The sequence below is a fragment of the Macaca nemestrina genome, chromosome 6 (assembly GCF_043159975.1).
Source record: "Macaca nemestrina isolate mMacNem1 chromosome 6, mMacNem.hap1, whole genome shotgun sequence".
In the NCBI taxonomy this organism is placed as follows: Eukaryota; Metazoa; Chordata; class Mammalia; order Primates; family Cercopithecidae; genus Macaca; species Macaca nemestrina.
This window is the reverse complement of record NC_092130.1, coordinates 38,655,272-38,668,519: the sequence shown is the minus strand read 5'-3', so window position 1 is coordinate 38,668,519 and position 13,248 is coordinate 38,655,272. Positions and strand designations below refer to the sequence as shown.

Sequence of the window (13,248 nt, the reverse complement as noted above, 5' to 3'; positions counted from 1 at the left end):
CTGCTTTACACAGCTGCTGTCCAACTTCTGGAATTTGTTACCCCCAAGGGGTCTTCACAAGCTGAAAATAGAATGGAGTTCAGAAAGGGCTACACAAAATTAATGGATGACAGGTCCCCAGCGGTAATTAAAGGAAGCAAGAGATGCTGGGGGTTTGGGCCTAGACGTTTGAGGTCAGCATCATGCTGGGGACTGCCGTGGTCTCCCCCAAATGGGTCCCGGGTGCCCCAGCAGAGTGAGCCAAGCCGCAGACTGGGAAGCAGTGGGGAGGTGAATTGTATCAACGTCCCCGCCCACCCTGGCAGGATTTGGCCGCCTGGCTGCTCCCTCCTCCCATCCCCAGGCCCAGCTGGGCTGTCAGGGGTTGTGTCTTGGCTTGCTGACTCACTCACCTGGCCAAGATGGTCAATTTGCCCATGTTCTCAGTATTTTCTTTGCTATTTTTTTAAAAATAAAATGCTATTTGTGCAAAGTCTTCATTACTTCCTAATTATTCATACTCCTGCCACTTATTTGTCCTGTTAAATACCAAACTCAATAAGCAGTTCACTTTTCTCAGATTACTTGTGAAGTTCAAGCTCATGCCCCTTTGCTCAGGTTAGCCTAGGGTGGGAGAGGCCCCTGTGACCCCTCCTCCCTAAGCATGGAGCCCCCACTCCCTAGTGACTTCCCTCCAGCCAGCTCCCCTATAGACCTCCCTGGGATCGCACTGCATTATTCGGCTGTCCTGGCCTCCCCACTTCTCCTTATCTTCCCCTCTCCATCCAGAGCTTCTCCCTCTGTGCTCTCTTCCCCCACCCCTCCCTTCTCCCTCTCTTCCTTCCTTCTATCAGTCTATCCACCCTCCTGTGGCCTCCCCCTCTACCTAACCAATTTATTTGTCCTCGTCCTCTACCTGCCCCCTCCTTCCCCAGACTCCTCCCCTCCCCTCCCCTCCCTCACACAGCACGTTCACACCCAGGAGCTACCCTCAGAGCCTCAGGGGTCTCTCTCACCCTACCCACCTCCTCCTGAAATATCATCCACAGGCCTCAGTGATGCTGCATTGCTGGCTGCTCCAGCAGGTGGGTGCTGCGGTTCTCTTCGCTGATAATTCATTCCCCCTAGCCCTGCATAATCCTCCTTAAATTAGTTAATCCCCAAAAACTCACTTCTTCAAGCCCAAGAGCAGCAAGGAGGAGTGGGATGGGTCCCTAGGACTGTAAGTCCCTAGAGTACTGGGGCCAGGATGCGGTCCCTATTTCAGCCACGCTGGAGTGTCAGGGATGCGACTAGCAGCTCACCGCAGATCCTGCTGACAGGCCAACTTTATCCCAGGTACGGGAGTCTTGTGGCCATCAAGGGGTAGGTGGCTATGATGGGGGAGTTGCTAGCTGGACCTGAGCCCCTTCTTCCAAATAACAGGCACCCTGGGCTCTCTGGTGGGGGCCTAGATTTCTGCCTGGGTTTTTGCTGCTGTAGTTTCCAAATGCTCAGACACCCGCATGTATGTCCACGTGGCCATGTTCACATGGCACACACATCCACCTCACACATCTCTACACACTGTATACATCAGAACAGGGCTTCTCTAATTTGGGTGCACCAGAATCACCTAGAAATCCTATTTGAGTGCTAAGCCCCACTTCTTGGGTTTCTGATTCAGTAGGTTTGGGGAGGGGCCCGAAAGTGTGCATTTCAAACACATCAAGTGCTGCTGATGCTGCTGGCCCGAGTACCACACTCTGAGAACCACTGCTCTAGAGATGCCCACATGTGCATACACACAAGAGTACACGTTCATGCACAGGTTTTGCAAAACGAGGAGTGAAGCTACTAGGAAGAACTGAAGCTGTGAGCTCAGTTTGGGGATTACTCGACCTAAGAACACAAACTCGCAATCTCATTTTCTCTCTCGGTCTCTGATTCTTGCTACTTCTCCACGGTCTCTGCCTCTCTTTCTCGGTCCCCCACCCCCTAACTCCCTGCAGCCTCCAGGTGTCCTCCCAGCCCCTTTGCACACATGAGCTCATCCATCTCCATCACCCAGCAAGTGAGTGGCAGGCAGGTGAGAGAGGAAGAATACAGAAGAACAGGCTCAGCTCCCTGCTAACAGGCAGCTCGCTCACCATGAGAACACAGCCAAATATTCCTCCTGTTCTGGGGGATAATCATTAATGCCACAGGAAATTCTAAACAAGCGATTAAATCATTACTGGGGAAGATGCGAGCCTGTGCCACCATTAAGCTTCCCTTATACTGTTGGTTTTGAGAGAGCTTACCTGGGAAGTGAGAAGAAAGGGGCAGATGGGCATCATCACAGCCCTGCAGCATCACCAAGAGCCAGTCTGCCAGGGGCCAGCCCTAGAACCACCTTCCCCTCCCTGAGCTGCACACCCAGCAACTGTCTGAGAGCCCCTCGTGCCCTACCCGTGATGAAGACTCTGTTCCTGCAGCCCTTCACGATCTCATGCCTCCTGATGAATCCATTTACTCAGTTGACAAATATTTACTGAGCATCTACTATGTGTGAGGTTATAGTCTAGGGACTAGGGATACAATGGAGAACAAGACAGATGAGGTCCCTGTCCTGGTGGACAGGGTCTAGTGGGGAAGGCAGATCATAAAAAAGTAAATAAGAAAACAATTAACAAACGTGGCAAGTGCTCAGGAGAACACAAACAGGAGACTCAGTGTTTTCAGTGGAGTGTATACTGACAGGATCTTGGAGTCCCCTACACTCTAACAAACAGCCTGGCAGTCTATACCCATCTCTTGGGCCTGCAGATCATGTTTTATATGAACATCTGCAATGTCTGTGCATCCCTCTTCTTATCCTGAATCCCCAATATGCTATCTTTGGAAAGATAACAAATATCTATCTATAACAGCCACTGTTTTTTAGCACTTACTATGTGCCAGGCATTGCACAAAGCAATTTATGGTCATTACATCATTTCATCTGCAGAACAATAATAACATTATGACGTGGGTGTTTTTTAATCCCCATTTTACAGATGAGGAAATGGAGACCTGGAACATTTGAGTCATTTGGCCAGGCCATACAATGGGCAACTGAGGGTTCAACAGATGTCTGAGTCCTGAGCTGAGGCATTTCACCCCTACCTTGTCCTAACTCCCAAGAGAAACATGACAGGGCTGTGTGGGCTTCTCAGGATCTATTTCAGGGCTAAGAGGTGCAGCTGGGTCCCTGGAGAGATGGGGCTGCATTGGAGTTGCCCAGCCAGGGCTGGTTACTGGCTACTAAAGTATAGTAAGTCCAAGTCTCCAAAATGCAGCCCAGAGAGGAAAGTGGCTTGATATGGGCAGTGTAGGGTCCCACTCCCTTGGGGACGCTAGGCCAGTCCCCTTTGGCTTCCCCAGCCTGTGGGTCTCTGCAAAACCCAGAGAGACCATCAGCCCTACCTCCTGGCTGCCCTTCAGGACCCTGTAGCCTCCAGAGGGCTCCTCCAGTGTCCCCATATGCCCTCCACCTCCTGCCCCTGTGGCCAGGCCACACTCCCTAGGGCCAGTGGGGCAGCCTGAGGCAGACAAGACCGGAGCCTGGGTCTGCGGTGACTAATCGGCTGGTGTTTGGGAGGCCATGGTGAATTATTCACACAGATTCTGTGAATTATTCACGTTGTTATTATTTATTTTTCAGATGCGCCTGCAGCAGAGCCTCCAGGCCCATGTTCAAAGGATGACATAACTCCTGACTCCTGATCGCCTTTGTCTGTGGAGGAGGAGTCAGGCCTCTCTCCAGTCTCACCTGGGAGTCCCAGGGAGCAGGCTGAGGGCAGGGGGCTGCTGCCTTGGGGCAGGCTTCTGCAGGGCCCCAATCCTATCACCAATTAAGAAGTAACTGTCACCACTTACTGAGTCTTCGCTGGGCCCCAGCACTGTGCTCCCCATAGGCAGGCTCAAGTGAATGTCACAACTACCCTGTGAACAATACTGCCAACCCCATTTTACAGATGCTGGGACTGAGGCTCAGAGATGCCATGGCCCTTGTTCAGGGCCGCCAGTTAGGAACTGGGACTCAGGCCCAGGTCAGTGGACTCTAAAGCCAGCAGCAGCCACACTGCATGCATCAGTCAACGTTGCACCTGACCAGGTCCTACAGAATCCCTTTGCTGCCCCAACTTGCCCACCCCCACCTGCAAATCATGCTGAGGGCAGGCCACGCCCAGTGCCGCCAATGCTGTCAGAGGAGCCAGCTCCCCATCTCCATGGCGACAGGATTCTCAGCAGCCAGAGCTGAGCTGGATCTGCCTCTGAGGAGTGGAGGTGGCCTTTGCCCGTGGAGCCCCCCAGGTGTCTCAGGCTCTTAGCAAGTGTGATTCAAGGCTCCCCTAGGCACCCCATAGCTTCACAGAGCTCCCCTGCCTTCCCTCAGACACACACAGAGCCCCACTCCTCCCTCACAGAGCTCTGATGGCAGAAGCCATCCCCAGCCTCCGTTCTGTGCTCCTTCCCATGACTCGCCTGCTGTCTAACCTCCATCCCCCTGGCTGCAGCTTCCTCTCCTCTCAGAATATTCCTTCCTCTGCCCCCATAGCTGCCATCTGGAGGAGACGAGATGGACATGTGGGCTCAGCCCTGGGAAGGCCCTGAGGGCCCCTTATCAAGGTGACCACAGTCTCACAGAGACATCTTCCTGTCCTGGGAGGGTGCCTTTGTCTTCCTGCCACCACATTCATTCATTCATTCATTCATTCATTCAGTAAATGCCTACTGGGTGCCCTCATTCAATAAATACCTACTATGTGCCAGGCATTGTTCCAGGGGCTAGGGAAGTGGACAGCAGCAGCAGGGCTACCTTGTTAGGGCCCCTCCCATCCCATAGTAGCCTGGGCCTGATTCCCAGGACCTGTCTATCCTAGCATAAGCACAATCACAGGCAAACTGGATTTGAGCCTGACTCTTCCAGTCCCTGACTCTGGGTGACCTTGAGCTAGCAGCTCCTCCTCTCTGCTTTTCCCCTTTTTAAAATAAGGGAGTGAGACCAGAATCTGCTTTCTAAGGCCCTGCCAGCCCTGCTTTTCTCAGGTGTCAGTAACTCAATAACTGGAACAACATAATCATTTCCATCCTACAGCTGTGAAAGTCAGAGCATTGCACGTGCTTCATCTCAGGTGGACTTAATAACTGTCCCTCTCTTCCCGGCTCTGTGCATTTTAAAGAGGAGTCTGGGGATGTCTGTGCTGCTAATGGTGGATTTCGGTTGCCAGAGAGGAAAGAAAACAAACATTTGCAGAATGCTTGTGCTTTCCTTGCAAATGTTCTTTATTAATCTTTGCAGAGGTAGAGTCCACTATCCCCGTTTTACACACAAGGAAACTGGGATTCAGGCCACACGGCCAGTAAGTAACAGGGCTGGGATTTGAACCCAGGCCCAAGACAACACATGCTCTTGCTGCTGGACCCAGCTGACTGAGCTGGGCCCTGGGGATGGAGTGTGGCTTCCTCTTCCAAAGCCTGTGTTGGAGCTGGAGGGAGGGCAACTAGGTCAGCACCTCTTCCAGGGAGTTGGGTGCCACTGATTTGATTTCCATCTTCTCCACCAACCAACGAGGGGACACCTTGGGCTCAGCTTGCTGAGATCCAGGGCCTAGGAAGTCCAGGTTTATATTTACCCCAAAGCAGCCACCTCGGCAGGGTTGGGACTGGATTTCCTCTTTATCTCAAAGCACCTGGACTAATTCCAGGTGGGCAGGCAGATGGGGAGAGACCTTGGACTCTGGAATGCAGGGGCGGGGCCATCTCCTGCCCTTGCTGCACCCATACTCCTGGCCCAGTCAATGACCTTGCAGGCTGGATACCAGCCTGGGCCTTTCCCCAGTGGTCCTAGGGCAGAGTTCTCCAAGTGCAGTCCTTGGATCACCAGCATCTAAATGGGGAGTCAGGGAGGGGGGCTGCTAATAAAACCAGGTCCAATTTGCATATTCCTCTAGACCTCCAGAATTGGGCGTGGGGGGATCCCGCTCAATATAGCTTCCCCCATTCTGAGCATCCCTCAAGCTCAGAAACTGCTGTGCTAACTGCAGAGCCCAGGGTCTGGGACAATCCTGAGTTTGAGCCACCGACTAGTTAGGCAGCCTCTGACCAGGCGTTCACCTCTCTGGCTTCAGTTTCCTCATCTGTAAAATATAGATGATTCCTGTACCCTCCTTCATGGGGTTGTTATGAGGATCATACTGGACAATGTAGATAAAGTGCTAGATAAAGACACTATAGATAAAGGCCAGTTCAAATTACCATCAACCCTCCCTACTCATTCCATTCCCTTCCAAGCTGATGACCTGGGCCTGGGGCTGCAGTTCTGGGAATACTGAACTTGTCCAGCAGGTTTTGGCTTTCAGAGCTGCAGCAGGCAGCGTATCTAGTTAATCTCTAAACAAAACTTGCCCTCCAACCACAGTCATGTGTACCTGTTGGTCTCTCTCAAGGCTCCAGCTGAAAGTCAGCTCTCCAGACCTTTATCTTGTATAGATTGGAGTGGTATGGCCCTTGCTGGACCCAAGGTCAGATGTAGGGGTCAGAGAGGGCTGCCTTGTGGTCTCGGGGACAGAAGATCTTGGACCAGGCTTGTGATCTGAGACCTGAGAAGTGGCATGGCTGCTGAGGCAGCTACCATTTAGGGAGAACCTGAGTTCCAGGTAGCTTACATCCCCTATCACACTTCCTCTCACCTCTGGCTGGGGTAAATACTGTTACTGGTTCTATCTACCGATGACAAACCCAAGGCTCAGTCTTCTGCCTAAAGTCATTGAGCTGGTAAGTGGAAAAGCTGAGATTTGAACACAGATTGCATGATTCCAAGGTTCCTGTTAGTGCCCAGTATGTGATACCACCTCCCTAAAGCATCACCATCATCATGATCATTGAGCACTTGGTGAGGGCCAGGTTCTGAGCTAAGCGCTCTATATGCTTTTTTCTCATTTAACCTCCACAATCGCTCTCTAAGATAGATACTATTATTATTGTTCCCATCTTACAGGGAGGGAAATCACCAGGCAGAAAGGCTAAGGACCTAAAATAACTTAGCTTGGCTCTTTCACTATTATATCTGGAGTCTAGGGAAAGTAGCTTTCCCAATTATTAATCTTCCATGATGGTGCTTTACCTCCAAGTACCCTTCTGCCTCACCCATGTCTGCAACCGTACCTTCTTTTGGGAGGTCTCCTTACCCCACCCATGCTCCCATCTGGCCCCGCTGAACCTGAGTGCAGGATTGCAGATGTAGGCCCCACTCTCACCTCTAAACAAGGAATTGCCCTTCCCACTGCCTCCAGGCCCACTGGGAACCTCCCCCTAATTGCATCTCAGGCTGGGAGGCTATTAGCCTGTGATTGCATCCCCAGTGCCTGCCTTCCCCCCTGGGTCTTCACTGTCAGCTTCCACAGGGGTTTGAGATGACGTCAATAACCCCCAATCCCAGGGCCTGGCCAGCTCTGCTCCCCAACACCCCCACCATCCAGTCCTAGGTGGGCTCCTCCAGGGAGCTGGGCCTCTTCCCTGTGGGCCAGCCAAGAACATGGGCCTGAGGAGGGTGCCCAGCCATGAATCACGCATGTCTGCACACACATCACAGGTCCTGCTGCTGCAGGATCCTCACACTGAACCTCTCCCCACTGCAACCCCTCTACACCTCCTGCCAGCTGCCTCCCCTCCACCATGGGAGGACAAGGGTCTGGGAGTTAGGACTCCTGGTTCTTTTCCTGGCTCAGATACTCCCTCTGTATGACCTTGGCCAAGTCTCTTCCACTGTCTGGGCCTTAAAAATAGAGGACTCTTCCAGGTATCGGGGCACATGCCTGTAGTCCTAGCTATTTGGGAGGCAGAGGCAGGAGGATCGCTTGAGTCTAGGAGTTCAAGGCAAGCCTGGGCAACATAGTAAGACTTTCTCTTAAAAAAAAAAAGTGAGGGTGATTGGGAATCGTTTCAGTTTTCTCTATGCTTCTACTAGCAGAAAAGAAAGATTACCATTTGGTAATTCCTGGGATTTCCTTCCACCAATATCTAATGAGTCCTAGGCACCACGCCAGGCATTGAGGATTCTAGCAAGCAAGTTCCTGCCCTCACAGTTACAACACAGAGTGATCAGGCCTAGAATGGAAGAAGCACAGGCAATGGCGGGAGTGGTTGGGGGTGCCCACAGTGGCCCTGGGGTACCTACCCAAAGGAGAAACGTTATCTAGCTTGGAGGTATAGTCTGAGAAAGCTTCCTAGTTTCTGAGACTGAAAGGATGAGGAAAAATTAGCCATATAAACAAGGATAAGGTATGGAGCTGGACATGAAGAATGTTCTAAGCAGAGGGAACAGGACTGAGAAGAAGCCTGGAGGCTTTGGTGTCAAGAGCAGAGGCTGGAGGGTGGACAGAGGCTGGCTTGAGAGTTTGGACTTTATTCTGAGGGCATTGAAGAACTATAGAAAGATCTTAGGTAGGAGGGTGATAGGACTGCTGTTTGGAGGGAGGATTGGGGCCCAGAGAGGAGAGGGAGAGAGACCTTCAGGGAGGCTACCAACCATCTGTCTTACCTCCCCCAAGTGTGGGAATACTCCCTCCTGTCTGTCTGTGTTAGAAGAGGTGGCCAGGCTTTGCTTCCTCTCCTTTCCCTCTACACCCCCACACTTCCCTCTCCTAAAGCTTACACACACAGGCACTCTCATACACATGTGCGTGCACACCACATGACCTGCTGCAGGTCCGCTGGAGGGGAAAGGGCGGAGGTGGCTTTGGGGAGGCGACACAGGGCCATCTGCCCCAAGGGAGCTAGAAGAGAAGGGGTCTGGAGGTTTGATACCCAACTGAAACTCCACTAGGGAGAGCACACTCCCTGTCACTTGGCGCAGTGACACCTTTCCCTTCTCCCCTCTCCCCTAAGGGGTTAATCCCATCCTGAGCCACGGAAACTGGAGCTGGGAGTTTCACCACCTTATCACCACCAGAGAGCCTCCAAGATCCTCCTTCCCCTCCTTCTCTCTCCTACTTCTCTCACCTCCTCCTTTTTCTCCTAGGTGCTGCTCTCTAACTCCCTGCCTCCCTTCTACCAGGGCTCATCAGAGCCTGAAACATGCTGTGTGTGCATCTGCGTATAGATGTATGGGTTAGAGGGTGTGGTGTGCATGCAAGAAGCACAAGGAGGTACCCACCAGCCACCATCAGGAGGTGCACCAGAGGGCTGTGCAAGGCTGAAAGGGATTTCAGGAGGATTCAGAGATTAGAGAATTAAACATGCTGCTGCAGCCTCCCTTGAGCCTGGAATCCTTGTGGCTCCAGCTGCATAGAGAGCTCAGCTGGGCCAAGCCGGAGTTGCAGGGGATTCCTGGGCACCTTCTCTTTACCCTGCCTCCTGCTCCCCAAGGCTCCCTCAAGCCCCTTCCCAGACAGGGACCTGGGCCACAAGACGCCTCCGCCCCAGGGCCCAGATGTGCAAACCTTCCCTCAACCCCTGTGCCTCTTCCAGGCACCCTCCAGGGGTGGAGTGCTCAGGCCAGACTCTTCAGCCAGCAATCATCAGAATTCCAGCCTTGGCCAGGATCACTCCTGGAAGGCACATGTCCATTTTGCTCTGCCTCCACAGCCCAGGCCCATCGAGCTCCTCACTCTCCACCCTCACCCCTCTCCCTTCCAGTCCCCGCACTGAAACCAGGGATATGTTTCTTTTTTTTTTTTTTTTTTTTTTTTGAGACGGAGTCTTGCTCTGTAGCCCAGGCTGGAGTGCAGTGGCCGGATCTCAGCTCACTGCAAGCTCCGCCTCCCGGGTTTAGGCCATTCTCCTGCCTCAGCCTCCGGAGTAGCTGGGACTACAGGCGCCCGCCACCTCGCCCGGCTAGTTTTTTGTATTTTTAGTAGAGACGGGGTTTCACGGTGTTAGCCAGGATGGTCTCGATCTCCTGACCTCGTGATCCGCCCATCTCGGCCTCCCAAAGTGCTGGGATTACAGGCTTGAGCCACCGCGCCCGGCCCTTGGGGATATGTTTCTGTAAGAACACCCATGTCACTGCTCTCCTCAGTGTCCTACAGTGGCTCCACACTGCCCTCAGGATGAAAGCCAAACTCCTCCGCTCTGGCCTCAGCTCCTGACTGCCATCCCCATTGCACAAGTTCCTCAGGTCCCTGCCTGCTGTCCCCTCCAGGCCTGGGCGCTGATGGTCTCCACTCTCAGAGTCTCCGTCACTCATTCTCTCCAGGCAAATCTCTCTGTGTTCCTCAGGTCTCAGTTCAGAAGTCAGCTCCTGTTGAAAGCCTCTGACCACCACTGAGGCACCCGCTTTATGGGTATGGGTTGTCATTGGCACCCAGCACTTAGCCTGCCATAGCACTCTCCACACTGTACTGTAAATGCCTGTTGAACATATTCAGCCCCCACACCACTCTATCAATAAAAACTCAATCATGTATTCCAAGTGTATGAAGGAAGGGATGAGGCAGGAGAGAGGCGGGGTGGCAGTGCCATGCTGCAGACTTCAAGTGCCAAAGACACTACTGCATTTATGATAATAGTGGCAGCTATTATTGATTGTGTGTCAAGTCCACACCAGCCACTCTTCTAAGCATGAACTCATTTCTTCCCTCAGCAACCTTGAGAGAGAGGCATGATTGCTATCATTCCCATTTTATAGATAGGGAAACTGAGACTCAGAAGGATTAATTTACCCAAGGTTATACAGCCAGAAGGAAGTCTAGGCTAGATCTTCCTAAAGGCTGGGGTAGGGGCTTTAAGGTGGGTAAAATGCAGCCCACTGAAAAGGTCATGTATCACCTCTAGATCCTCAGTGGGCCTGGAGAAGAAATCACTGGAGCACCCCATCTTCCCCTCACACCAGGAGACGTTCTGCTTCTCTGGCCATCTGGTGTGAGGTTCCTGAGGACCTAGGGGAAAAGTGTATGACCCTACCTTGGAACCTTCCAGGAGGTGTAAGAGAAGCAAGTCCCTCATGACGTCCTTGTTCTCACTAGTGTCTCTTTCAGAAGCAGGATTCTGAGAAGTCTGGAGTATGTCGCCTCATCATCATCAGGGCAGGAGGTAAGGTGCTGAATTTAATAGCAAAGCAAATTTTGCTGGAGAGGAAATGAGATTTCTTTGTCAAGGTGAGTGTGTCTGGGAGAGCCAGGAACAGGGTGGAGTGGGGGGATGGGGGCATTTTGGAGGGGCTGCAAAAGGGGAGTGTGGATCTGGAATTATTAGAATGTTGATTATGTCCTCTTGATTGTTAATGAAATTCTTCACCTTGGGTTTCTGGACCAGGGGGAAAGCTCCCAGAGCTCATTTTGCAGCTGATGAGAGCAAGAGAGAGGGCAGGAGGGGGCAGAAGACTCTCGGCTTAGGGAGAAATTAAATTCCTCCTAAACAAATGGAACTGGACAAGTCTGACCACCACCATGTGAAGGCAGAGCCCCGGGCTGACCTGAAGTCCCCTGTGGAAATGGGATGGAGACCCCTGGCTGGGTAGGGAGTAGCCCAGAGGCTTGACTCAGACAGCAGAGTGCAGCTCCAATAATAATAGCTGACATTACCGAGCACCTTCCATGTAGCCAGAGCAAACGAATGTGCATGTATGATCTCATTTAATCCTCCCAACAATGCTTGCAGATAGGTAGTATGATCGTTCCCATTCTGCAGATGACAACACTGAGGCACGGAGAGGACTGAAGCTTGTCCAAGCTCCCGCAGCTGGAAAGTGCAGGTGCCAGACTTTCAGCCCAGGCAGCCTGCACCAGCACCTATCCTTTGAGATTTGAAAGATGCTCCAGGTCTCCTACCTCCTTTTCTTTTTTTTTTAAGACAGGATTTCTCTTGCTCTGTCACCCGGGCTGGAATGCAGTGATGTGATTGTGGCTCACTGCAGCCTCAAACTCCTGGGCTCAAGCAATCTTCCCACTCATCTTCCAGAGTAGCAGGGAACTAGGGGTGTGTGCTACCATACCTGGCTAATTTTTTTTATTTTTAATAAGTCAGGGTCTTGCCATGTTGCCCAGGGTGACCTCAAACTCCTGGCCTCAAGCGATCCTCCCACCTCAGCCTCCCAAAGTGCTGGGATTACAGGCATGAGCCACTAGGCCCAGCCTCTCCCACTTTCTTCACTACCTCCCTGAGCCTCAACTGCGTCATCTATAACATAGGGCCAGCAATCGTTGTCAACATGAAGAGCTGTTGTTAGCAGCCAGTGAAATAAAAATAAATTTAAAACAACTTAGTGCAGAAATAGCATTCCCTTTGAAGCCTTGCTCTCTGCCTCCCAAAATGGGAAGTGTCCCTTCTTATCTGGCTGGTTGAGCACCTATGACACAGAGGTGCTGTTCTAGGCACTGGGAATAGAACAGTGAACAAAATGGACAAAAACCCCTGCCCTTGTGGAACTTACAATTAGTGGGAGACAGACCATAAACAAGACAAATAAGTACATTATAACCTATATTAGAGATGGTAAATACAATAGAACAAAACGAGGCAACAGAGGAGGGGTTGGAGCGCTGATGGGGAGGGTTGCAGTTCAAACAGGGCGGTCTGAGTTGGTCTCACCAAGAAAGTGTCTTGAAGGAAGCAAAGGAGCGAGCAAATATTTGGGGGAACAGCGCTGCTCAGGAAGAGGAAACGGCAGTGCAAAGGCTCTGAGGTGGGACTGCACCTGTCGTGTTACAGGAACAGCAAGGAGGCCAGAGTAGCTGTGTTAGCAAAGGTAGCATAGTAGGAATCAGAGTCACAAATCCTGGAGGAAGTGCAGCTCGTGTAGGGTCTTGTTGGTCTTTGTAAGGACTTTTAGCTTTTATCTGAATGAGACAAGAATCTGTCAGAGGGTTTTAGGCATGATCTGATTGATGTTTTAAAGGTATTGCTGGGACGGTGGTATTGAGACTAGACTATAGGGGGCCAAAGGCAGAAGCAGAGAGGAGAGTTAGGAAGCTATTACAAAAACCCAGGTGAGAGTAGGTGGCAGCTTAGTTCAGGGAGGTAGTGACGGAGGCGATGCTGAGAGGTCTGATTCTGGATGTATTGCGAAAGGGAAAGCCCCCAGGATGAGCTGATCATCAAAAGTGAGGAATGGGAGAAAGAAGGAATCACCGCGGATAATTCTGAGGATTTTACCCTCTCCACCCTCAGTTCCTGAAGACCCATCCCTTCCTTTTAAAATCCGGCTCTGGCCGGGTGCGGTGGCTCACGCCTGTAATCCCAGCACTTTGGAAGGCCAAGACGGGCAGATCACGAGGTCAAGAGATCGAGACCATCCTGGCCAACGTGGTGAAACCCCATCTTTAC

At 51.9% G+C, this 13,248-nt stretch overlaps 1 long non-coding RNA gene across 1 annotated transcript in view; it reads right to left on the bottom strand.

Moving 5' to 3' along the window:
- Positions 1 to 962: 962 nt before the first annotated feature.
- LOC105466973 (uncharacterized) overlaps positions 963 to 13,248 on the bottom strand; it is a 45,516-nt gene continuing 33,230 nt past the window's right edge. The window contains exons 3-4 of the long non-coding RNA XR_978561.3: positions 10,888 to 11,051; positions 963 to 5,593 (exon numbers count right to left, since the gene is read on the bottom strand). This is a non-coding gene — a long non-coding RNA (uncharacterized lncRNA). The remainder of the gene's footprint in view (positions 5,594 to 10,887; positions 11,052 to 13,248) is intronic.